Genomic DNA, 27,040 nt, shown 5'->3' on the forward strand with positions numbered 1-27,040 from the left:
TATTGCTACCATCTAGTTCCTTAACTACCCCTAGCCATAAAGGCTTCCCTATGTGATCATGAATCCACATCCCAAGCGGACAGGGTTAGATTTAGATGCCCCATCAAAATTTAGCTTTAATCTACTTGCAGGGGGCAATTCCAATTTCACATTGCTATGATTCACCCTATGTTTGACTATATCCCCTTTCAGAACTATTAAGTGATTCCATCTTGTTGTAATTTGATCATCCCAAATAGTGTATTGGTTACATTTCCTCCTTGTAACCACCAAATTCTGGTCTTCGCTAATTCCAATTTTCTTCCTCCCTAAAAATTATTGCATTCCACTCCTGCCATATGTACTAGATTATGATTGCAGGCATTTCCTACCACATAACACTCCATAAAGATTCTTCATAGTGATTCTGTCAATTTAGAAATATCTCTAACTCTATTCAACAATGGACCTTCCCATGGAAGCATGACTTGAAATTTCTTCCATATTTGATTAGAAAATTCACACTGAACAAATAGATGATCGGTGATTTCTATTTGAGATTTGTAAGAGGGGCACCAAAAACGTCTTGCAAATTCCATCTTCTCCAACCATTCTCCTGTCAGAATCTTGTTTTCCATTACCAGCCATGCAAAAGCCCCGACCTTTCGTAATATGTCCTTGTTCCAACATAGCTCGGGTGGCCAAGGGTATTTATCCATCTCAATTGTTGACACCTCATATCCTAATTTAGTTGATTATTCACCAAATGTGGTTGCACACCATATTATTTTGTCCTCCTCCTTAGTATGGTTTGTCTTTTTTCTATCTCCCTCCTCAAACATATGTGTGTGGCATTATCAAGCATTTCAAAAAAAATCCATTAAAATTTCACATAATTCTGCTCCCATATGATCATTTACTGATCGACCATAAATACCCTCTATAGCAATATACGTATCATGCAATTCTTCTATTGATGACAATGGAGCATACCCCATGGGGGCTTCACTGGTTAGGCAATATTATATCATGTGTATTCATATGGGGGGGGGTTTAATATCCCAAAAAATAAGCTCAATATATTTTCTATCGAGTGAAAATAGGGGGTTTTTTAATTCAGGCTATGAAAAAATACAATATCTAGTGAAAATAGGGGGTTTTCAATTTGGGTTGTCTATTGGGAGGGGGTGACAAAAAAGGATTAGGGCAATGTTTTTTGAAAATAAGGGGAATCTTTAGTATGCAATGAATGCACATGATATAACCCAGGTTCACTAAGTGAAGCTCCCATGACATACTTGTTCCACGAATCATGCCAGAATGAAGTAGGTCCTTTACATTTTCTATTTTCCATGTTAGATGATTCGTAATTAGTGGTCTACACTTATTCATGAAGTTCCATATTGATGATCCATTCGACACTTCTACCAAAGTTTGAATGCTTAAAGGCTCATTATTGTCTAGGAATTTATGCTATAATTGTTGATGTTATAGCGACAAGAGATATCTTTCTCCTAATCACTGTCACAACCTCTATTAACATTTTAATTATTTCTTATGATTGTTGTCAGCGATTTCATATCTTTTCTAACTATTATGTTTTGTTTACCTAATTGTTGTCTTACTAAATACATTTTCTTCATATCTTAACTGATTGTTAAGTATTATTAATTCTATGCGATTAAGATAATTTTCTTATCGGATTGCTAAGTGAATCGCAACCTTTTGTCTATGGTCGTGTTCCTTCCTAATTGAAAGTCGTGTCATTTCATTGACAATGACTTGTATTTATATATCCCTTGATCGGGATTATTGAGAGGGATACAGAGTGGTGCATAGATAATAGCAATACACACAAAATATATCTACATACGAATTCTAAGAAGTTGTGCGTAAAGGTATCTGCACTTACATGTTGTGATATATGTGATCGGTCTACTAAGTGTGTGTGAAGAAAAAGGCTACAATATATATTGTTGTGTGAATATTAACTACCGTGTGCGATATATATCCTACAATATATATACTAAATGCGATATATACATACTGCGATATTTATACTATGAGCAAACATAAATAATCAATTTATTTGTTGAAGGTCATACTGCTTATACCCATATAATATTTGTCAAGATTCTAGTGCATATATATACATTGACTGTAGATATTGATGTGCAGACTTGCTTCATCTGTGAGGAGTTAACATACTCAGGTATATCGATTATCATAATCGATGTCGATGTCTTTAGCAACGGAAGATATATACTCTGATATATTTTTTGAATTAGAACAGTAATATCACAAATATTGCTCTGTATCTCTACAATTTCAATTTTGATCCAAAATTTAACATGGTATCAGAGCGAGTTTAACCGAGATCGTGATCAGATTTGTTTAAACAACATAGAATTCATCTACTCTTCTCATCTAAGGGAGTTTTATCCAAGTCTCAAAAATCACTCTCAGTGATTCATCATCAAGAAGAAGCAAATTTCATAATGTTCTGAGAGGTTATTGTGGTTTTGATCACATGGGTTCTTTGTGGGACTCCTTTCACCTTCATTTTGAGTTTTTTCTTAAAATATAAAGATTTTGTTTTATATAAAAACATAAAAATTTGTTTGGTCATTTTTAACTATTCTTTTTAACAATGTTTTGATAGGTTATTGTGGTTCTTTCCAAATGTATGGAACACTAAATACTGTAATAATACTAAATTTTTTCAAGATTTAACTGAACAAATTCTGAGTCAAACTTATCAACCCATATTCTTTTAAAATAGAATTGATTGAACATTGTTTTATCCTAAAAAATTACAACTTATACTTATTCTCATTCGATTGAAAGCCCTCACTAAATAGAACTTTAAATCTTCACTTGATTGACCAGTTGAATCATTTCTAGTGCATCTAAGACTCTTCTATGTATATATTATTTGTAATAGATCTGAGATTGTTCTTTTTCTTGTGATATTCTTTTCTCTTGTATTGTTCTCTTCTTTAAAAACTTCCAAAGAAATAAACTCGCACAATTAATTCCAAACATAATATGAAAATCATATAACTACAACTATTTAGATTCTTTTTTCCTATAAAACAATTGATATGCGGGAGGGTGGAGTAAATCAAATTTCATTCTACTTTCCAGGAAGACTAGACCCAATGACGTAACGTTCAAAATTACTTTCTGTGGGATCTGTCATTCGGATTTGCACACACTCCGCAATGAATGGCATAATAACCTATACCCAGTTGTCCCATGGTAAAGTCTTTTACAAACCCCTATTTATTGTTTGTAGTGCATTTACATAATCTATGTGGCTGTAGATGGACAAAATTAATGCAACTTGATCATCATAGGCATGAAATCGTTGGGACTGTGATTGAAGTGGGAACACAAGTAAAGAAATTTGGTGTGGGGGACCGTGTTTGAGTCGGGTGCCTGGTGCGCAGCTGCCATAACTGTGACAGCTGTGAAAAAGGGGTAGAGCAATACTGAGACAAATTAGTCTTGACCTACAATAGTATAGATGTTGATGGCTCTATCACCTATGGAGGCTACTCATCTTTAATGGTCTGTGACCAAAAGTAAGTTAACTTCCTAGAAATCATAAATTCATTTTTAAGAACACAACTTTAGGGTTCCAATTCATAATAATAGGGTTCCTTAAAAAACCAAAACTCCTTAAACTTGTGGGATTTGTTTGATGTTTCCAAGTTTGTAATTAAAGTGCCCAAAAGGCTGCAATTTGATGTGGTTGCCCCATTGTTATGCGCTGGAATAACTGTTTACAGCCCCATGAAGTACTTTGGAATGACAGAGAAAGGAAGTCGGTTAAGTGTAGTAGGGCTTGGTGGTATTGGTCACATGGCGGTTAAATTTGGCAAAGCTTTTGGCCTGCATGTGACCGTCATCAATACATCCCCAAATAAAGAAAAAGAAGCCAAAGAGGTTTTAGGGGCTGATGATTTCCTTATCAGCAAAGATGCGAAATAGATAAAGGACGCAGCTAAATCGCTGGATTATATAATTGATACTGTCTCGGCCGATCATCCCCTGCCTCCGTTGCTCAATTTGCTCAAAGTCAATGGAAATCTTGTTGTTGTTGGTGCTTCTGATAAACCTCTACAATTTCCGGCTCCCAGTGTTATATTTGCTAAGTTAATTCTCTCCTACAGTGGCGAAATGGCAATATTAACAACCTCAAATATGTATTCTATATAATGCAGTAGGTCTACATGTTATGGACATTATTTTCAGTGTTTGTGATACCCAGTTGAATTGAATTTTTTTTTTATGGTTGTTTTAGGGCGGAGATTTGTTTTTATGGTTGTTTTAGGGCGGAGATTCTGCTCCCATATAACTTCCATATGATCATATACTGATCGACCCTAAATACCCTTTGTAACAATATACATCCTATAATTCTTCTATTGATGACAATGGAACATATCCCGCGGGGCTGCACTGGTTAGGCAATATAATATCATGTGCATTCATATGGGGGGGTTTAATATCCCAAAAAATAAGCTCAATATATTGTCTATCGAGTGAAAATAGGGGGCGTTTTAATTCAAGCTATGAAAAAATGCAATATCTGGTGAAAATAGGGGGTTTTTAATTTGGGTTGTGTATTGGGAGGGGGTGACAAAAAAGGATTAGGGAAATATGTTTTGAAAATAGGGGGATTCTTTAATATGCCAAGAATGCACATGATATAACCGAGGTTCACTAAGTGAAGCTCCCATGACATACTTGTTCCACGAATCATGTCAAAATGAAGTAGGTCCTTTACATTTGCTATTTTCCATGTTAGATGATTTGTAATTAGTGGTCTACACTTATTCATGAAGTTCCATATTGATGATCCATTCAATACTTCTACCAAAGTTAGAATTTTTAGGGGCTCATTATTGTCTAGGTATTTATGCTACAATTGTTGATGTCATAGCGACAAGAGATATCTTTCTCTTGACCACTATTGCAACCTCTATTAACATTTTAATTATTTCATATGATTGTTGTTAGCGATTTCATATCTTTTCTAACTATTATGTTTTGTTAGTATCACTTTGTTTACCTAATCATTATCTTACTAAATACATTTTCTTCATATCTTAACCGATTGTTAAGTATTATTAATTCTATGCGATTAAGTTAATTTTCTTATCGAGTTGCTAAGTGAATCACAACCTTCTGTCTATGAATCACAACCTTCTGTCTATGAGTGTTCCTACCTAACTGAAAGTCATGTCATTTCATTGGCAGTGGCTTGTATTTATATATCCCTTGATCAAGATTATTGAGAGAGATAGAGAGTGATGCATAGATAAAAGAAATACACACAAAATATATCTACATACGAATTCTAAGTAGTTACACATGAAGATATATATGTAGTTACATGTTGTGATATATGTGATCGGTCTACTAAGTGTGTGTGAACAAAAAGGCTGCAATATATATTGTTGTGTGAATATTAACTATTGTGTGTGATAGATATCCTACAATATATATACTAAATGTGCTATATACATACTACGATATTTATACTGTGAGCAAACATAAATAATCAATTTATTTGTTGAAGGTCATATTGCTTATACCCATATAATATTTGTCAAGATTCTGGTGTATATATATACATTAACTGTGTAGATACTGATGTGCAGACTTGCTTCATTTGTGAGGAGTTAACGTACTCAGGTATATTGATTATCATAATTAATATCTTTAGCAACGAAAGATATATACTCTGATATAATTTTTGAATTAGAACAGTAATATCACAAATATTGCTCTATATCTCTACAATTTCAATTTTGATCCAAAATTTAACATGGTATCAGAGCGATTTTAACTGAGATCATGATCAGATTTATTTAAACAATAGAGAATTCATCTACTCTTCTCATCTAAGGGAGTTTTAACCAAGTCTCAAAAATGGTGAATGGACTCCAGGTTGAGGATAGACTTGATGATGCCTCTAACTTCACCTCTTGGAAGTTTAGAGTCTTGATTGCGTTAGAAGACAATGATATTCTCGACTTCATGGAGAAAGAAGTACTCGAGCCTTCTAATGAACTTGAGAAAACACAATGGAGGAAGAATGACATGATGGGCAAGAAGATATTAATTGATTCCATAAAGGATCACATTGTACCCATTATATCCAAGTTAAAGATGGCCAAAGCCATGTTCGAGAGTCTTCAAGGCATGTATGAGATGAAGAACACCAGGAAAGCTCTTGCATTAAGGAAATGGCTTCATCACATTAAAAGGGCTAAAGGAGAATCTGCCATCTCCTTCTTCATGAAGATCGCCGAGTTGAAGGACCAACTAGGTGCTATAGGAGATGAAGTTGAAAACAAAGACCTAGTTATGTTGGCTTTACATGACCTTCCATAATCTCAAGAGCCCTTCATACAAATTATCATTGGAAGATATAAATTGCCAAAGTTTGATTACCTTAGAGAAGATTGCACTCAAGAAGAATCCAGGTTGGCAGCAAGAGGTATTGGTAGTAGCTCTCACATTGAAGACAACTATGTTCTTACTACCCAAACATCAAAGAGGAAAAGGAGAGAAGGGAGAAAAGGAAATTTCAAAAGAAATAAAGATAGGAAATCAGATGTTGCTCCTAAATCAAAGAAGAAGAAGGATCTATCTCATATGAACAATGCTTTAGATGTGACAAATATGGGCACTTTCCTAGTGATTGTCCAACAAGACCAAAATTACATGCCTCTCCTATGAATGTGGATGATGTCTATCCTCACAAGAAACCAAGAGATGACTCAAGTGGATTTCTATTCATTTCAACTCTTTCAAGCAATATCCCAACCAATAGTAACACTTGGTTGATTGATAGTGGCACTTCACGATACGTTATAGGATATCGAAAGCATCTTTCTAACTTGATGGAAAGAGAAACCAACTTAAATAATAACTGGAGATGATGCTTGCTATTTAGTGAAAGGTGTTGGAACCACCTCTCTACATCTAGACTCCGACATCCCTCTTCACCTTAGTGATGTCTTGTTCGTACCATATATCAAGAGGAACCTTGTATCAATTTCAACGTTGGAGGACAAAGGATATCAAGTTGCATTCTCAGAAGAAAAAGTTCTTTCTTGGCCAAATAACTCTAGCATTAAAATAGCTAAGGTGATTGATATTCACCAAGAGAGTCTATTTAGACTTTCTACGAGCCCAACTCAAGAACTTATGTATGATCCTACCAGTTCGAGTGAGCTATAGAATAGGAGACTTTCTCACCTTCACTTCAGAGCTCTTCTATCCATGGAGAAGATGGTTATTGGCCTTCTGAAACTCAATCTGCAAGGTACATGCAAAGGATGTGTAATGGGTAAGAGTACTAAGGGTCCTATTACAAGATAGGGTTGTTGTTGCACCAAAAGATCGACCTGTCAATGCTTGATACAAACACTAGACTTATAGAATCCACAAGAGGCTATTAAAGCATGTTGTAAATCCCCGTGAGGGACGCTAGTTCACTGGCAAAAATCCCCCTCCCAGAGTCACTTGCCATGGCCTGTGTGATTTGAACTTGTGACCAAGCTCGGATACCACTTGTTACAAGCTAGGGTTGTTGTTGCACCAAAATATCATTATGTCAATGCCCGATACAATGACTAGACTTGTAGAATCTACAGGAGGTTGTTAAACCATGTCACGAATCCCCGTGAGGGACGTTGGCCCACTGCCAATAGGTCCTTTTCATAGTAGTGAAAGTAGATCAAAGTGTATTCTATATATTTTTCATTCTGATTTATGTGGTCCAATGTCTGTGGCATACTTAAGTGGTTTTTGGTATTATGTAATTTTTATGATGACTACTCTAGAAAGACTTGGATTTGTTTTTTGATTTCTAAAGAATTTGAAGAAGTACTTGAGAAATTCAAATAATTTAAAGCTCAAGTAGAAAACTTTTCAGGAAAAAGGATCAAGGTTCTAAGATCTGATAATGGAGGAGAATACATCTCTGGAAGCTTCCGTAATTTTTGTATTGAGGCAGATATTAATATGGAGTTTTGTGTTCATTACAATCCCCAACAAAACAAAGTTACAGAAAGGAAGAATATATCTATAGTTGAGGCAGCCAAAGGTATGATCTATGATCAAGACTTACAAACCTTTCTTTGGGAAGTAGCGCCCAAAACTGTAGTATATGTTCAGAATTGGAGCCCTCATTGACTATTGGAAAGTATGACTCCTAAAGAAGCATTTATAGGTGTGAAACCTAAGGTTAGTCATTTGAGAAACTTTGGTTTTCCTATCTATATTCATATGCCTTAAGATAAGAGATCTAAGTTAGAACCATCTGGCAAGAAAGAAATATTTGTGGGTTACAGTGAATCTTCAAAAGCCTATAGGATCTACATTCTAGGATAGAAACAAATAGAGATCAACAGGGATGTCTCTTTTGAAGAAGATGTTTCGTTCAATAGATCTAAAGGTTCATACATGGAAATAGATAATGAAGACCAAGAGACTCCTTAGGACATGGACGTTGATCATACTCTTGAGATTCAGAGGGAGTCTACTAAACTTGAAGAGGCTATAGATCCAGTTGAGCCTTTGGAACCTACAGATGGTCCAAGAGATATTGCTATAGGTCGAAAGAGACCTCTATGGGCTAGATAGACTATGCAAGATGTAGAAAAATATGTAGCTCCTAGAGGCACATTTAGAGAAAGCAAAAGACCACAAAAGTTTCCAAGCTATGTGGCATCAATGAGTCACATCATCAAATCTGAACCTTGGATAGTGTTGAAGAGGCATCAACTCAACAAGTATGGAAAGATGCTATGACAGAGGAATATCAGTCCATTCTCAAGAATGATGTTTGGGATGTGGTACCTAGACTAGAAGGGAAAACAGTTGTGTCTTCAAAGTGGCTTTTCAAGATCAAGAATGCAACTGATGGGAGCATGGAAAAGTACAACTTCAGATTTGTGCCTAGAGGATTCTCTCAAAAAGAGGGAATAGATTATGCAAAGACATTTGCTCCTGTAGCTCACTATACATTCATCACGACTATTATTGCTCTTGGATCAGCTAAATGATGGAAGCTACACCAAATGGACGTAAAGACAACATTCCTTAATGGTGTAATTGAAGAAGAAGTGTACATTGAACAACTAGATGGGTTTGTGATTCAAAGAAAGGAATCCCATGTATACAGATTGAAAAAGGTATTGTATGGCCTTAAATAGGAACCTCGTGCTTGGTATCAAAGAAGTGATCGATACTTGATGAGCTTTGGATTCTCCAAGAATGATGTGGATTCAAATATTTACTTCAAGGTAATTAATGGTGAGATTCTAATATTGGTTCTTTATGTTGATGACTTATTTCTTACTAGAGAAGATCATCTCATTGTCAAATGAAAAGAGTTAGCTTCTGAATTTAAGATGAAGGATTTAGGTCTTATGCATTACTTTCTAGGATTGGAGGTGTGGTAGAGACCCAATGAGATTATTCTATGTCAAGGAAAATACACCATAGATATCTTGAACAGATTTGGGATGATGGATTGCAAATCTATGTCTACACCAATGGAAACAAATTTAAAGAAACTGAGTGAGTCTGCAACTACTTCAGATCTGGTAGATCCCACCATGTATAGGAAATTGATTGGATCCTTGATGTATCTATTCAATACTAGACTAGACATTTGCTATGCAATGAATGCCCTTAGTAAATATGTGTGAACCAAGGCAAATGCATCTAGTTGTAGCTAAGCATATCATGAGATACTTGCGTGGGATAGTTGGATATGGTTTGAGATATTCTTCTAGTGTAGATCTAAAGATACAATGCTACTTTGATTCTGATTAGGCTAAGAGTTTAGTTAACAGAAAGAGCACCTCTAGATGTTGCTTAAGCTTGTATTCTACAATGATTTCTTAGTGCAACAGGAAGCAATCCTCTGTGGCATAGTACAACAGAGGTAGAATATATTGTAGCATGTGTAGCAGCTTGAGAAGCAGCGTTCCTTCAAAAGCTCCTTACAAGATTGTTTGAACAATCATTGGAGCTGACTGTTATTCATTGTGACAATCAAAGTTGTGTGAAGCTATTTGTCAGTCTAGTGTTCCATGACAAAACAAAACATGTTGAGATCAAATACCATTACATTAGAGATATGGTATTCAGGAAAGCTATTCAACTAAGATATATTTGCAGTGATGAATAGATGACTGATAATCTCATCAAGCTTCTCTCCAAAGTGAGTTTGTGCATTTTTGTGACAAGCTTGGTGTTGTGGAGAATAAAACCCTTGCTGAGAGGGAGTCTCAGCATCAATGATCTTTTGTATAATACATATTTCTCTGTGACAGATGAATTTGAGGTGAAAGCCCTTGTCCATCGTTTAGTACTTTACTCTTTCTTCTTGATTCCTCCCCCAGCCCCACTAAATATTTCCCCATAAATACTCAACATTTGTGAAAAACTAAGGTAGTGAAACCATTTGGGCCCGGTACCTTGTAAGGATCCCATTGAAATGTTGCATCACACACCTCCTTGTATGTGACTAGAGCATATATGAATTTGTTATCATCCTATGTCACCAACTTTGGCATGTCGTTTAATAACACCAGAACTTGCTCTACCATACCGTTCCCTCCAAGAAGATTATGAAACAACTCCACACCACATTTTTTAATGTCTACGATGTGTGTCACAACTATCCCCTCCTGGGTTTTAATCTGATTCATTTTGATCTAGCTCCTCTTCACCTTGGTTATGTTGCGAAAAAACTTGGTGTTCAGATCTCCTTCCATTAGCCATGTCTCACTCGACTTGGTTTACCAATAACATTCTTCTCTAGCAAGGATCTCTCCATACTTAGCCACTAGAGCCTTGTCCTCCTCATACTCCTTGAATGTCATCCCATGATTCATTAGTGTCTAACTCAAATCATCCATCAATTTTTCCAATCTTTCCTTTTCTATAAAAATATTTTTAAAAGATTCTTTGTTTCATATCTTGACTTTATTTTTTATATACTGTATCCTTTTATTAAAGGTGTACATCTTTGTGCCCTGGAGGATATTCGACTTCATCTACCACCCTTCTATGATCTTTATTATATCGCTACTTTTGAACCACATTTTCTCAAACCTAAATTGACATTTTGGTAACAAGGGTTCCTTGTTAATTGTTCTTTCTACCGGATTATGATTGGATATTGGATTGTTTAGGATTCCAGTTGATGGGAGGAAATATCTAGACATTCAATCATCTAATACCAAAAATCGGTCCAATTACTCAGCTATGTTTGTGAATCCTTACCTTCTATTGTTCCATGCGAATTTACCACTCGTTGGAACAATATCGTTCAAACCATTTGTTTATACAAAATGTTTAAAATCTTCTTAGGTTTGAGTTATGTTGGGCTAAGAATCTCATTAAAGTCACCAGCCACAATAATATTCCCCCCATACATGTGATTTTAGCCGTTAAGGTATCCCATAAGTGTTTCTTATCCTTCATTTCTACATGCCCATATGTATTGAAAATTGCAAAAAACCATTTTAAAGTTTAGGCTTGATATAATTACCTTCATCCAATTGTTCTTTGTATCTGGCTAGAATGCACATACCTTGCCAGCTTTGCAAATTATACCTAATAACCCCAATGCATCTCTCGCATCATTGAACATACCGGACCTTCCTTTGTAATGTTTGACAGTCCGCCTCCTCTGCAAATATCTTTGTTTCTTGTAAGAGCACTATGTCGATCAATTGCTTTTTTAATGGGTGCTTGATCATGCACCGCCTATTACGGACATTTAAGCCCATAACATTTCATGTAAGATCTTTCAAGAAAGACGTCTATTCTCTTGTAAGGTTTTTCAAGGGAGACGTCTATTCCTTTGGAACGAGTTAGGTAGGTTTGAATTGAAGTTTTTCTTTTGCTTGTGTGGTTTCCTTCCGATTCTCTTATTCATGGGTATTGTATTCAGTATCTTCGTTGTTGATTGCAAAATTGTGCTTGTGTCAATTATGTCCAATTCATCCTCATATTGTTCCTGATCATACCCTACTTTGCTCGCACCGTGTATTGCCTCCTCAGTTTATTCCGCCTGCATCATTTGTCCTCTTTGTTTGTTTTTGTCATGTTCATCCACCGTATTACCCTCTTCATCGTTTTTCGTATCATCCTTCTTATTTGGATTTTCCAGAGTTTCCTTCACATATTAATTTGTATTCGCCACCAAAGCAAGAGTATCACACTATCTTTGTTTTTTTGGCATCCATCTTTCGGATACCGATTTTGGACTATCCTCCTCAAAGTGCCTTCTGCTTCTACACTACAAGAAAAAAACATTGTTTATTATATTTCTAGTTCTTGTCACCATATCCTTCCTTGCACCGCTAGATTTATATTGTCGGGAATTGATTTTATTGCTATGATTCGAATTCTAGCATAAATGGCCGAATCCCCATCACCCATATCTATATTTATTATTTGTTCTATAGAATCTTTGATTCGCCTTAGCACATCTTATGAACATTATTCAAATGGAAGATTATAGAGTCTTAACCATTTCAGTTCTTCTTCCGGTAATATTTGACAAGGGTTGAAATTTGCCTCCCATTTCTGCACATAGATGTAATGTTCGTCAATCCTTCAAGGGCCCTTTTGAATAAGATTATCTCTGTCATCCTGATTATTGAAATTAACCAGTATAAAATGCTTTGGAGAAAAGTATATCTCCGTAGATCCATTATGTTAGTTGTCTTTTTCCCATCTTCTCATTTCCATTCGACTTTGGACCTTTCCCAATCGGTGGCATACTATTGCTATGTGGCATAATGCATTATTGTCCTATTCCACAATATCACTAACTTTGATTATTATATCTAAACATTGTTTGATCCTGGCTGTTGCAATAGCATCATTGTCTCTAATTTGTGAATTCACATTTTTTCGTTGCTTTTATATATATATATATACGTATATATGTATATATACATAAATGTATTCATATATATATATATGTGTGTGTGTATGTATGTATGTATTTATGTATGTATGTATGCATACATACATACATACATATATACATGTATGTGTATGTATGTATGTATGTATATACATACATACATACATATATACATGTATGCATATATGCACATATATATGCATATATGTATATATGTATGTATGTACATACATACATATATACATGTATGCATATATGCACATATATATGCATACATGTATATATGTATGTATGTACATACATACATACATACATACATACATACATATATATACATACATATATATATATACATATATATACATACATGTATATATATACATGTATATATTGTTGATCCTAATTGTAAATTTGACAACTATGATTCTTCTTCGTTTCCATGTAATAACGGGTCATTTTAGTGTGAATGGTTCATCAAATATTTGGATATATTCGTAAAAAAAAAAGAGGACCATATGTGAATTCCCAAAATTCGCCCAAGTTATAATTGTACCTCACATCATGATGGTGAAGGGTCGCAAATCATGTTTTTGAGAAAATCGAGAAACTCTTTGTATTTGTATTTGTAATCCTATGAACGTTTTCAAAGTAAAGGATATGATTCAAAATAACATGTTGACCTCTAAACTCCAAGTTAAATGATCCCTCTAATCGCCAATAAATGAATGATAATATTGTATTGTCTAGGATTGTTATTGGCATTTCTGAAGAGTTTAAAGTAAACATGATCATCAATGGTCTACGCTGATAGTTGACCAAGTGTTAGCGGCAACATGGTAAAATGGTTAAAAGGACCAATGAACACCAACTTCGAGTTGCGAATGAGAAATTATCATCAAGTTGGTAAAAATCATCAAGTGGCCGATATGTTTCTTTATGCAAGGTTTAAACATTGACATCTTCTTCATCGGTGAGTTGGCTAACTTTATCAAGTTACCAAGCGTTTTGCATCGAATTCACTTATGCATGAAAGATATCGGCAAAGTTGACCAAAGGGTAAACAAGCCAATATCGATAGCCAACTAACTATTTTAAGTTATGTTGTGGATTGCTATCGGCAGCTTGGCTAAGTTGGCTAACATGCCGATCCTTCTCCAAATGGGAACCGCTCCACCAAGCTTGTTTTAACGTCCATTTGGCAGAAGGAACCTACCGCGTGGCCGGAAAGAAAGGTGAAAACCGGTTTTTTTTTTTAACTACTCCACATTTGTTTTGCATGCCGATGGATATGCATGCTATCGTGCTCCACTCGCAACTTCAAGACTACTCGCAGCTATTGAATAAGAAGTCTTCAAACGCCTTGTATTCTGCAGATATGTCATATGTGTATCGATGGCTCCTTTCACGCAGATGCAGTTGAAGCGATTGTGTTGCGTTGCTAGGTCGGGGGTTTGGGCCATCAATGGCTAGTCGCTGGTAGAGTTTCCTGCTCCTTTTTCTCCGAACGAAGCCCTGGTAGGATTGAGAAGAACAGCAGAACGGTGGGAATTTAAAAAAAAAGAGTCTATGACTGTTATTTAAAGCAGGCAGGTTCTTCTTTTTCGAAATTCAGTAAGCGATACCTACCAGCAATAGGCAATGAGCGGGTGACTTGTCTTATCCCAGCATTGAAAGCCAAAACAACTGCAATAATAGTTCATGCAGAATTCCCGAGCTGTAGAGTTTCCTGCACGTTTTGCATAATGAATATAGTTGCAATGGTGCCCACCAGAATGTAGGAAGATCTCGGTGTGAATGCCCAGGATCTTTAGAAGATAACACTTCATCGCCATGAGAAAGAACAAGGGTTTGTGTGAGCAATCTACAGGTAGCAAAGTGCAGTGACCCAGAGACACTTCGATAAAGTTGCAAAGACAGTGATAAGAGGTTTAGACCAAAAAGTAAACAAAACCAAGACACAGTGGTAGTGCAGTCCAAGCTATTGGACAATTGACTCACAATACTGAAGACATTGACAACATGGATGGTTGATAGAAATCATCAATGAGCGGAGAATCTATCAAGCATGGTCATAGCTATCACAACAACCCCAATAGGTCTAATGTGCAGTTCAATAAACAGTGAGGAGATAATGGTCCGAGTCTTTGTCATAATCAGCCCCAAAGAACCAAAAGAAAAGTCATTTTTCCATTCAAAGAAGTGACAGAGAGGTCAATCACAAACCTCAGTTTGAAGAAGGTAACATTTTGTCATTGATTGTCAGGATAATCATGAGCAGCCATTCAAGGAGGAACAAATGGATCATCCATGATAAAGACAGTGGGTAGATCTTGCTTATGGGCGAGACATAGTCACTTAATCAAGTCAGTCACAAATCTTCAAAGTCTCAAAGTTCCAGTAACATTGACATAGAGGACTTCAATACAAAGGGTTTGTGGAAATACCATCATGAAGTACAAGGTTCAGGAGTACGAGTATGCTCCGATGATCACCACCATGATTCCAGAGGTTCATGATACCAAGATTGGGCACATAAATTTGCAGGAGATCAAAAGGTTCTTCATGGAAGGTGACAGATCAAAATTGTCTTGCAGAGTGGTGGGAAGTGGCTTGATTGAAGCAGCATGTTTTCCCATATCAATTCAATGTGCAGATTTGGTACTAGAATGCTCAAAAAGATATAATCCCGATGCGAGAGAGATAAAAGCTGCAGATGGATCCTTAATGGCCAAACTAGACGGAATTTCAATAGCTATTATTCTTCGTTTGCCATATAAGGAAAAGTTCACTCACATCGATAAGCAAAAAGCTTATAAATACTTCAGCGACAATAGAAGCAAATGCCTTAACAATCTGGCTAAAGAATGGATGGTTGCACCACGGGGAGGACAGTCTCAGCTTCCAAAAACACTCCATCGTTCTCTTTTCATCAAAGAGATTTGTTACTTGATTTTGTTACTCCATAGAGTGACAGGAAGTCCTGACTCCACTGAGTTTGAAATGTGGATGTATCTCTTCACAACAGTCATCTCTGCCGGTAAACAATTCATTGACTAGGGCCATCTCATCAGCAACTGCATACATGACCAGTTAGTCCACTTCAAAACAAGTCAACGTTTCCATATGATATCTTGATATATGCTATTGCTAATTTGAGGTCATGGCCAGGGTTGAGTACTAATGGTGTCTTGAATCAAGAAACTCAAGTTTACCATTATTACAAGCAATTGCAACTTGAAGAAAGCTTTGTGTATTTCAGGCGGGTGAATGATGCTTTCACAATGTGGGCAGTAAGGTTATTACAAGGAGACATCGCCACCAGAATATCAAAGGAAGCTGCTAAATTGATAAAGAAATATGGAAGTTTCTTCATCCAGTTTCCGAGATTTACCTATCTTCGAGTAGGAGGATTTGAAGGTTATCCACACAAGCTACCTAGATATGTTGATGATAAGCTCATTTTAGTTGAGCTTTGTTGGCAATTGGTTTCAGTTCAAAAGAAATGCAGAGATAGAAAGAATAGAGGGGTAGCCTTTCCCATTTGTCTCGGGCACTATAGATGTGAGTCAAGTTCAAGAGCAGATGAGACAGAAAAAGCTTTATCCAAGGTCAACTTGTATCCATATCAGATGAGGTTTCCTTTTGATAGTAAGGATTATGTCAAGAGCAGCTTAAAGTTAGGCCCTGGCTATTTTCATTTTCCTAATCTCGAAGACTTTTGGGAGGATTGCGAAGATGAATTCGAGGTTAGAAAAAGAGATTGGACCAGGTTAACTTTGAAGCAAATGAAAGATTTCAAGATGGATTGGACCATAGAAGGCATTGAAGATGATGGATCTGATTTGATTGATCCTATCTATTTTGAGCAAGTCCAGTCCCAGCCACTTCCCAGTTTGAATTGGGCAGGTCCGCAAATGAGAGATGTTAGAGAAAGAACAAGTTTTGTAATCAAGAATTCTGAAGCCTGGATTAAGAAGAAGATTACTCAAATGACTGCTACCAGACCAACAAAGGAAACTCCAAGAAAGAAAGGAAGTCAGCTTGAGAGCTCTACGTCGCTGCATTCTTCCCATACTCTAGCTAGCGATACTCCTTCTTACCAGAATACTCAAGGAAGTGATGGAGATGAAGACCCTCCAAGGAGGAACAATCTTCAAAACACATGTGGTGATGAACCCCGACAAAAGAGGAAGAAATCCAAAGAAAAAGACATAGAAGAAAATTCTATTGCAAGTCAAGTAAAGGATCAAGTTCCAGTGGAAATTCTAGATGACACAAGATTTGATGATGGAATGCATTCCATATCTCCCTCAGTTCCTTTTGAATCCCTACGACAAGAAGCACAACAAAATACTTTAGTCATGGATTCATCATTTCCAAGCAATCCAAGCGATCAATTTGAAGAAATCAGAGAGGCGACTACAACACTGGTAGCAAGGCAGGAAAACATCCAAGAGTCCACAGAAAATTCTTCATTCCCATGGTTAGAACAAAGTCTATTGAAGAAGAGGAGGGTAGAAAAGCTAGTGGTACCTGAATTTAGTAGCATATCTGATCTTTTTGAAAGAGCTAAAAAACCGAAGAAACTCAAAGTATCCTCAAGAATAAAGACTGATCCAAATTCAAGGAATATGTGCTTAGAGATTGCTCAACCCATATCTGAGAAGGATACAAATGAAGCCACCTCTGCGGACTTTGTTGTGACAAAGATTGATATGGGACCTTCTTCTCATGAGTCTGATATTCAGAACTTTAATGTGATGGCAGCCAGAATGGTGGAGAGAAGTGAAAAGGATAAGCAATCCAAGGATCAATTGAAACAACAAGTGCACACTTTGTCTTCTTACTTGAGATCCGTAGTTGATACCTCCACTATGCCACTAAGTGTAGATCGCCAACCAATTATATTTACACCAAAAGGAGTAATTGAAAAGAATGTTATGGATAATCTTCAAAAGTACCAAGCCTATGGAAAGGTAACTGAAGGATGGGTAGAAAAGGTCAAAACTCTCGCATGTGAATTCCTAGTCCAAGCAAAATCTATCCATGATGAAGCCTTAATAAAGAAAAATACTATTGAGAAAGACTTGAGGAATGTCAAGAAAGAGGAGGCAGCCTGGAAAGAAATTGTGAATGATTTTAAACAAATGATAGAAATTGGAATGGACACCCTTGCAACCGAGAAAATCTTGCCTAATAATGAAAAAGATTATCTAGAGATATGGATAGAAAGCATTAATTGGAAACTAGTGATCATAGATCAAGTTTCATCAGAGTTAGAAAAGCTCATGCTTTCATGTGATCAAGTGTGTACCAAACTCCAAGGACAACTCACTACTCTTCTCCCAGATGTGACATTGATGGAAGATTCACAGGTGTTACAGAATAGCTTCCAGAACATGGTAGATCAACAGCTTTTTAACAAGACAAACTTCAGTGAAAATACCATCGAAAGGTTGATTGATATTTACTCTTCCTTGAGAATTTCTATGCCTCAGACACTCAGCATGGTGACAGAACTAAGTGGCATTCATAGAAACTTGAAGACATTGAAAATGAGGATAGCTAACATCCTAATTCCCAAAGGAAAATCCGTCACTTCAGCCATCAGACTTTTCAGAATATTTAGAGACAAAGGACCTGAACAACATAATGTGCCTACAGAAGCGACAACCTCATCGGCAGCGCAAGGAGTTAGCTTAGAATAAGTGCAGAGTTGCATTTTGTATAGCCTTTATTTTTGTTGTGTTACTCGCATCATGTTTTTGTCTTTCTTGTAAATAACCCTCATGATCGAGTTTCCTTTTTCTCTCATCTCTATTTCTGTATTGTAATAAAGGATAATCTTGGCTCTTTTCATATGAGGTAGTTATCCTAAGTTCTCATTTTGGGTAGTTATTCTAAGTAGTTATTTCTCCCAAAATTGAGGAAGTTATTTCAAGTAGTTGAGGAAGTTATAAAGTAGTTGTAAAGGTAGTTAGGGTAGTTACCTCAGGTGGTTACCACTTCACCTATATATACCTCATTATTATTCAATGAAAGGGGATTCCACTTTTTCACAAGCTTTGTATGAGAGACTTGAATAGTATTATTCGAGAAATTAAGCAATAGAGATCAATTTGGATGTGTGTTCAACTTATTCTCATTGGTTATTATCAATGTTCTTATGTTTAATTGATGATTACCTAATGCTTTCCCTTTAACATTGAATGTGAAGAAGATTATTTCAAGTTGTGGTATCTCAAACTTGATTATATGGAATTTATTTTAAACTAGATTCATACTTTGTATGGCGTTCAATCTTTCTTTATTGTTCGTTCTTTGAATTTTTTAAAAAATCCAAATACCCCCATTATACGAGGGAGCTGCCCCTCTCAAACGCAGAGAAGAATTACCATTCTTTTGTTTTTGTGATTCTTCAACTGTTGTGAATGCTTTGTTGCTAATTACAGGGCAAAACAGAGTTTTTCAAGAAAGTTTCTTAAAGCAACAAATCTATTCACCAACAGATTTTTGGCGACTCTGCTGGGGAAAACGAAATCGAAATAAGAAGACAGTCGCCTTGATAGGCCAAGCATGAAACAAGATGGTTCTTCCACATGAGAACCTCTTCCCTGTGCTACAACCGAATCTTGATCGGATTCATGCAGAGCAAGAAGATATACTTTCGCAATTGGATACTTTAGCTTGGAGGAATAGAAGAAGTACGGCTGAATATCAAAGAGTAAGTGCTATATTGGCAGAAGAAGAAAGACAAGCTCAGAATCTAGTGGTGGTCCGTGAAAGAATAGTGGAAAGATTTCCTCACGTGATCTTGATTGAGCAACCAAATCAAAGACAGCCTAGAATATGACAAGTTGATCCAGAATACTAACAAGTGCATCAAGTGATAAGACAAAATATTTGTTGTATGCAAGACCAGTACAAGCAAGGTGATTAGCAAGCACGCTGGCAAGCAAAAGGTATACTAGAGGTGATAGAAACAAGGGTATCATTGACCCTGATTTTGCTGAACTATACAAGGTTGATTTTTCCACACCTTCTACCACTTATAAAAAGAAAGTTAAGTCTACCAGTAGACCATCTTCGCCAAAGAAAGCAAGTGCTCATTCCTCACTTTTCCAAGCCTTAACTTTACTTCCTCCTCTTGTTATTAACTTTACACAACCAATCATGGCTCAACCACAACCAGTTCCATGGGGTGCTGCCATAGGCCCTCTAGCTTTAGGAAATCAATTGCATGATTTGCCAACAGGTTCAAGGAAGCATCTCCCAAAATTTTCAGGAGATGGAAAAGTCACTGCAGAAGATCATATTAGTGCTTTCTTTACTGCATGCGCAATCCTCGGAGTTCAGTATGAGGATGTTTCAGTACGACTTTTTGTTGAAACTCTAATTGATGCCGTAGCTGAATGGTTTAATCATCTACCATCTGGTTCCATTACTAATTGGGCGACTCTGTTACAAAAATTTGAAGAAAGATTTAAAACTGTAGATGATGGTCATTTACTTCTTGCTCAATTAACTCAAATGAAGAAAGAAGTACACGAACCTATGAGAGAATTTGTGGCTCGTTTCAACAAAATAGTCAATAAATTAGCAGCTGACAAGAGGCCTACGGAGGAAAATCAAAAATGTTTCTTCATTAATGCACAACCCCCTGACATTAGTTTCCAAATAAGAAGAGGACGAGTAGCTGATCTCGCTGCAGCACAAAGGTTAGCCATTGAAGTTGAAGATGACCTACTGAGTGCTAGAAAGTGGAATAAAGAATTACAGAAAGGAAAAATTCAACAAGCCAATCCTGCACCTACCGATCCAATGATTCAAAAGCTAGCAAATGACTTACTTCAGTTGAAGAAGCAATTACCACAGAATCCACCACCTATGTATCAAGATATTCCTAGAAGGAATTATATTCCATATCAACAAAACCAGCAACCAAAGCTACCAGCTCCAACACCAAGGTTGGCAATTGAGCATCCATCTACGAGTAATTGTCAAACTGCTGCAATGTGTGATTTCCATCTCACAACAGACCATGATGGAGCCTCATGTCCCGAGATGACTAGGTTTATGCAGATGAACCAGACCAGTGAAAAGATTGAAGAATATGTTGAAGATGAAACTAATCAACAGTTTGGTCCACCTACAGTCAACTTTTTAGAATATGAGTCTGGCGAGGAAAACGAGAAAGATAGTGACATAAATAATCATTCGTGTAATGTATTTACAAAGAATTGGCGCCAGAAGCTCGGGGAGAAAGCTAAGTTAGCTACAAAAGACAAAGAGGTGGATGAGGTTCCTAAGCAAATTCTTTCCAGGAAACCAAGTAAAGAAGAAGGATCATCAAGAAAAGCTGAAAAAGAAGTTGAACATGGTGATTCCTCTTTTGAAGATTCTTTCGATTTCATTGAATATTGTAAAAAGACTAAGGTGCAAATTTCTCAATTTGAGTATCTTAAGAAGAATCTGCAGCAATTGGATAAATTGGTGCATTGTATCAAAAAGGATTTCAAGCAACCTCACTCAGACGTACATCAAGAATCAAGTGAGAATTTTGATGATGATGAGCAAGAGGGGTTTGTTTCAAAGGAATCATCTCTTGTTGCTACTTCCTTTTCTAATAAGCCAGATCCTTTCTATATTTCCTTATACATTGCAGGTTGTAAGTTGAGTAACTGTATTATAGATTCCGGTGCTTCTGATAACGTAATGCCTTCCAAAGTTGCTCATGCACTAGGCCTATCTTTAAATAAACCTACTGGTAAAGTGTTCTCAATGGAATCGAAGCAAGTACCCTTGGTCGAACAAATTAAGGATGCTCAAGTTGTTTTAGCTGCTCATCCTCAAAAGAAGTTGAAACTTAACATCTTGGTTGCCGATATTCCAGCCAGTTATGGTATGCTCTTAAGTCGTAGTTTCTGTAAAGATTTGGGTGGAGAGATTCAATTAGATTGGTCACATGCCTTGATACCTCTTGGCAACAAGAAAGTTAGATTAGACCCAGAACGCAAAGCCAAATACACAGTTCTCAAATTTGATGATCCAAGAGCTGAAATATTATATGTTGAGACAAGCCCAGGTACATATATGATGTCATCGAAGAAGGAGAGTGTTCCTGAAATTCTGGCTCCTGACATATCTGCAGAACTTTGGATAATGCAATTTGATGGAAGTTCTTCATCTTCTGGTTCAGGTGCTAGTGTGGTGTTGATATCTCCTCAAGGGGAAAAGTTTCCTAAAGCCTACAAGCTCGCATTTGATACTACCAATAACATGGTAGAGTATGAAGCTCTTCTTCTAGGTTTGGAATTTGCCAAAGAAAAAGGAATCAAGAAGTTACAAGTTATGGGAGATGCTGAATTAGTTGTCAACCAGGTGAGAAGTCGATATCAGACTAAAAATAAAAGGCTCAAGTCTTATCGAAACAAAGTATGGGATGAGATCGAAAGTTTTGATGCTTTTTCCATACAAGCCTTCCCAAGAGAACAAAATACAAAGGCAGATTCTCTTGCTGTTTCAGCCTCTTTATTACTGCCCCATCCTGAGTTTGAAAAAGATGTGTATATAGTAGAAATGATCTACCGACCTAGTGTGCCAGATAATAATCAAAATTGGCAAGTTTTTGATGATGATAAGCATATCATCTCATTCTTAGAGGGCACTGGAACCTTCTCAAATTCGTCCTTTGATGGTAATCATTCTTTGACAAGCCAACAAAATATAAAGGAAGAAGATAAAGAATCAGAGATTTTGCAACTAAAAGGAAATACTATTCCTAAGGGATTAGTCACTCTTGAGAGTCTCTTTGATAAGAATGATCACTTTGTAAAGAATGATGAAAAGAAGCCCTCAAGTTCTCCGGATACAGAAAAAGTAAATATTGGTTTTGAAAATGATCCCAAGATTGTTTTAATTGGAAAATGCTTGTCCCACAAGGAAAGAAAAGTCATCATTGATTTATTGAATAGCTATATTGATGTATTCGCATGGTGCTATGATGATCTTAAAGTGTTTATGAATGGCGAATTTAAGCATCATATTCCTCTTAAGCCTAATTCTTCCCCATTCAAGCAAAAACAAAGGCAATTCAATCCAAAGATAGCAGATGCAATCTTTGCGGAGGTAGATAAAATGTTAAAGGCTAAAATCATTTATCCAATCCATCATTCTACATGGGTTGCAAACATAGTGCCTGTTAGAAAGAAGAATGGTGAGATAAGAATTTGTGTTGATTTTCGCAATCTCAATCAAGCATCTCTTAAAGACAACTATCCCTTACCAGTAATGGACCATCTCCTTCAAACTGTCTCTGGTTCGGAGATGATGTCGATGCTTGATGGTTTTTCTGGATATAATCAAATCGGTGTAAAACAAGATGATTAGCATAAGACAGCTTTCACTACTCCGTGGGGAACATTTGCCTATAACCATATGCCTTTCGGTTTGATTAATGCTGGTGCCACCTTTCAACATGCAATGGATCTTTCTTTTGGTGACTTGAGAAATAAAATTATTGTTGTATACCTAGATGACTTAACTGTTTTCTCCAAGAAACGTGAAGAACATGCTTATCATTTGGAGTGTGTGCTACAACGTTGTAGGCAACAAGGTATTTCATTGAACCCAAAGAAATCCATTTTTGGAGTGACGGAAGGGAAATTATTAGGTCACATTGTTTCAAAAGAAGGTATTCATATTGATCCAGAGCGAGTAAAAGCCATTCAGCAGTTACCGTTACCTTCCAGTAAGCCTGGTGTTCGCTCTTTCTTTGGCCAGATCAATTTTATAAGAAAGTTCATTCCTGATTTCTCAGAAATTACAAAATCCATTGTTGACATGATGAGAGATAATGTCACATTCAAATGGTTAGAGGAAGGAAAAAGGGCTTTCAATCAGATCAAGTCAGCCATTGTGGATGCACCTACATTGGTTTATCCAGATTTCTCCAAAGATTTCAATGTATATTGTTATGCTTCTGACATTACATTATCCGCAATATTGACCCAACATCATAATGAAAACATTGAGGCACCGATTTCTTTTATGAGTATCCCACTGAAAAAGCATGAATTGAAGTATTCTCCAGTTGAAAAGCAAGCTTATGCAGTCGTCAAGGCTATGAAGCAATTTCGCTTTTATGTTCTAAATTCTCATTCTATAGTGTATGTCCCAGATATTGCAGTGAAGACCCTACTCACACAACAAGAAATTGGTATGAGCAAGCGGGCCTCTTGGATTGCAAAGGTTCAAGAGTATGATATTGATATCAAACCAACCAAGCTTGTTCGCGGACGTGGGTTGTGTAAGCTAATAGCTGAGAATAATTCTAATGGGAATGTTGCTCAAGAGTCTGAACTACCTTTGGTTCTATTTGTTAGCACCACAGATGAGTGGTTTTCCAACATAGCACATTTCCTCACATACGGAGAATGTCCTGCTCATCTAACCCCTAGGGAGAAACGAACTATCAAGTTGAAGGCTGCTAAATATATTATTTGGGGTGATGTTCTTTATAAAAAAGGAGTAGATGGCACATTTCTCAGGTGTGTAGACAAAGAGCAAAGAAAGAAGCTCCTTCAGTTCTTTCATAATGAAGCCTGTGGAGGGCATTTTTCTTCCTCAGTAATGGCTTTCAAAATATTGAGAAATTGCTATTATTGGCCTGGAATGTTCAAAGATGCGGATGAGTGGGTAAAGAGATGCGACGCATGTCAACAATTCAAGGGAAGAGTACAACTTGCTGCCCTACCTTTGAAACCTGTGATTATTGAAGAACCATTTCAGCAGTGGGGACTAGATTTTATCTGTCCAATCCATCCTCATTCTAGTGCGGGTCATACTCACATCTTGGTAGCCACTGACTATTTCACCAAGTGGGTTGAAGCAGCTCCAGTTAGACAAACAACATCAGAAGTAGTTTGTGACTTCATCAAACAAAACATTCTTGTAAGATATGGAGTTCCGCAGAAAATCGTCACCGATAATGCTACCAACTTCTCTTCTTCTGAAATATCGGCTTTCTGTTATAAGTATGGAGTTATACTTTCACATGCATCTGACTATTATCCTCAGGGAAATGGTCAAGCTGAAGCGAGCAATAAGAATATCATCACTATTCTCCGCAAGTTAGTCGATAAAAATCAAAGAATGTGGCATAAGTATCTATATGAAGCACTGTGGGCTGATCGTACTATGAAGAAGCGGGCTATCAAGATGTCTCCATTCGAATTAGTTTTTGGTGCAGAAGCTAGATTACCTATTCCATTGGATTTAGCTTCTCTTAAGTTGCAAGAAGTAGTCGAAAATCATGAATTTAAAGATGCATTGGAAAAACGGATATTGTACTTAACCAAGATGGAAGAATAGAGAGAAACAGTAGTGGATAGAATCAGAGAACATCAAATGCGAGTGAAAGAACTATTTGATCGGGAAGCAAGGGAAAGATCTTTTCAAGTTGGCGATTTGGTCCTATTGTGGGATAAACGAAGAGAACCAAAGGGATTACATGGTAAATTTGATTCACTCTGGAGAGGACCTTTTCAAATCAGGCAAGTCTGTGGTACAAATTCATTCTATCTGGCATACTTAGATGGCACACATATGCCCCTTCCTTATAATGGGCAGCACTTAAAATTATATAATCCATAAGCTCATTTTGCTTTCGTCTTGTATATAGCTTAGCTAGGAGTTCTGGCTTTGTTCCCTTATGTTTATGTGTGTGTGTTGTTCTTTCTCCTTTTTGGCTTGGTTCTCCTTCCTTGTTCCATGTAAAGTAGTGCACCAATCCTTTGACTCTATTGCCCAATGAATAATACACTGATCGTTGTTAACCAAAGGTTATGGGTTCCTTCATCGTCCCTTACGGTTCTCATCCCCAGTCAGAGCCAGCTGTTGATCCTAATTGTAAATTTGACAACTATGATTCTTCTTCATTTCCATGTAATAACGGGTCATTTTAGTGTGAATGGTTCATCAAATATTTGGATATATTCGTAAAAAAAAAAGAGGACCATATGTGAATTCCCAAAATTCGCCCAAGTTATAATTGTACCTCACATCATGATGGTGAAGGGTCGCAAATCATGTTTTTGAGAAAATCGAGAAACTCTTTGTATTTGTATTTGTAATCCTATGAACGTTTTCAAAGTAAAGGATATGATTCAAAATAACATGTTGACCTCTAAACTCCAAGTTAAATGATCCCTCTAATCGCCAATAAATGAATGATAATATTGTATTGTCTAGGATTGTTATTGGCATTTCTGAAGAGTTTAAAGTAAACATGATCATCAATGGTCTACGCTGATAGTTGACCAAGTGTTAGCGGCAACATGGTAAAATGGTTAAAAGGACCAATGAACACCAACTTCGAGTTGCGAATGAGAAATTATCATCAAGTTGGTAAAAATCATCAAGTGGCCGATATGTTTCTTTATGCAAGGTTTAAACATTGACATCTTCTTCATCGGTGAGTTGGCTAACTTTATCAAGTTACCAAGCGTTTTGCATCGAATTCACTTATGCATGAAAGATATCGGCAAAGTTGACCAAAGGGTAAACAAGCCAATATCGATAGCCAACTAACTGTTTTAAGTTATGTTGTGGATTGCTATCGGCAGCTTGGCTAAGTTGGCTAACATGCCGATCCTTCTCCAAATGGGAACTGCTCCACCAAGCTTGTTTTAACGTCCATTTGGCAGAAGGAACCTACCGCGTGGCCGGAAAGAAAGGTGAAAACCGGTTTTTTTTTTTAACTACTCCACATTTGTTTTGCATGCCGATGGATATGCATGCTATCGTGCTCCACTCGCAACTTCAAGACTACTCGCAGCTATTGAATAAGAAGTCTTCAAACACCTTGTATTCTGCAGATATGTCATATGTGTATCGATGGCTCCTTTCACGCAGATGCAGTTGAAGCGATTGTGTTGCGTTGCTAGGTCGGGGGTTTGGGCCATCAATGGCTAGTCGCTGGTAGAGTTTCCTGCTCCTTTTTCTCCGAACGAAGCCCTGGTAGGATTGAGAAGAACAGCAGAACGGTGGGAATTTAAAAAAAAAAAGTCTATTACTGTTATT

At 36.8% G+C, this 27,040-nt stretch overlaps 1 pseudogene; it reads left to right on the forward strand.

Moving 5' to 3' along the window:
• The first annotated feature begins 2,212 nt into the window (after nucleotides 1–2,212).
• LOC131076305 (mannitol dehydrogenase-like) overlaps nucleotides 2,213–27,040 on the forward strand; it is a 44,545-nt pseudogene continuing 19,717 nt past the window's right edge.

The sequence above is a fragment of the Cryptomeria japonica genome, chromosome 11 (genome assembly GCF_030272615.1).
Source record: "Cryptomeria japonica chromosome 11, Sugi_1.0, whole genome shotgun sequence".
Lineage (NCBI taxonomy): Eukaryota > Viridiplantae > Streptophyta > Pinopsida > Cupressales > Cupressaceae > Cryptomeria > Cryptomeria japonica.